Here is a 572-nt window from a genome sequence, read left to right as displayed (position 1 = left end):
TCTAGTATTTATGTTGTTGATTAAAGCTAACATAGAAATAGTCACACAATGCTGTACGTGTTACTGTTGTGAAGATTCATACCAGATGTGTTCTATAAAAACCATCAACAAAGTTAAAGCAAGAGCTTCAGAAATAACTTTATTGGACATTATAAACTACATTAATTTAAACAATTTACAACACTGGAAACATGGATTTTATAAACATATAAAATAATAATAAATGGATTAATTAAATACTGTAGTGTACAATTTACAATCAACTAACTATTTAAAATCAAAAAATAGTTGTGGATGAAGTTAAAGCTGAATTTCACTGTCATATGTAAGTTTGTTTAATAAAAATAAGTAGTTGAATCAACAGCAACAGAATGTTTAGTAACAAGTATAATCATTATTCATCATGAGTCCTAATGTGTGAGACAGTTAATATTTATTTGCTCCAGTAACAATCTCCCTCTCAATAAGTGATGCTGTTGGAACAGCACACTGATATTAACTATAATGGCTGAGGACTATGAAATATGAATCTAATGTTTGAAACTATTGACAGTTTGTTACAGCTACAGTAT

This window comes from Seriola lalandi, unplaced genomic scaffold, assembly GCF_002814215.2.
Source record: "Seriola lalandi dorsalis isolate HSWRI2012SDOR001 ecotype SW California unplaced genomic scaffold, Sedor1 jcf7180002054675, whole genome shotgun sequence".
Classification (NCBI taxonomy): Eukaryota; Metazoa; Chordata; class Actinopteri; order Carangiformes; family Carangidae; genus Seriola; species Seriola lalandi.
Note: the sequence above shows the minus strand (reverse complement) of the source record.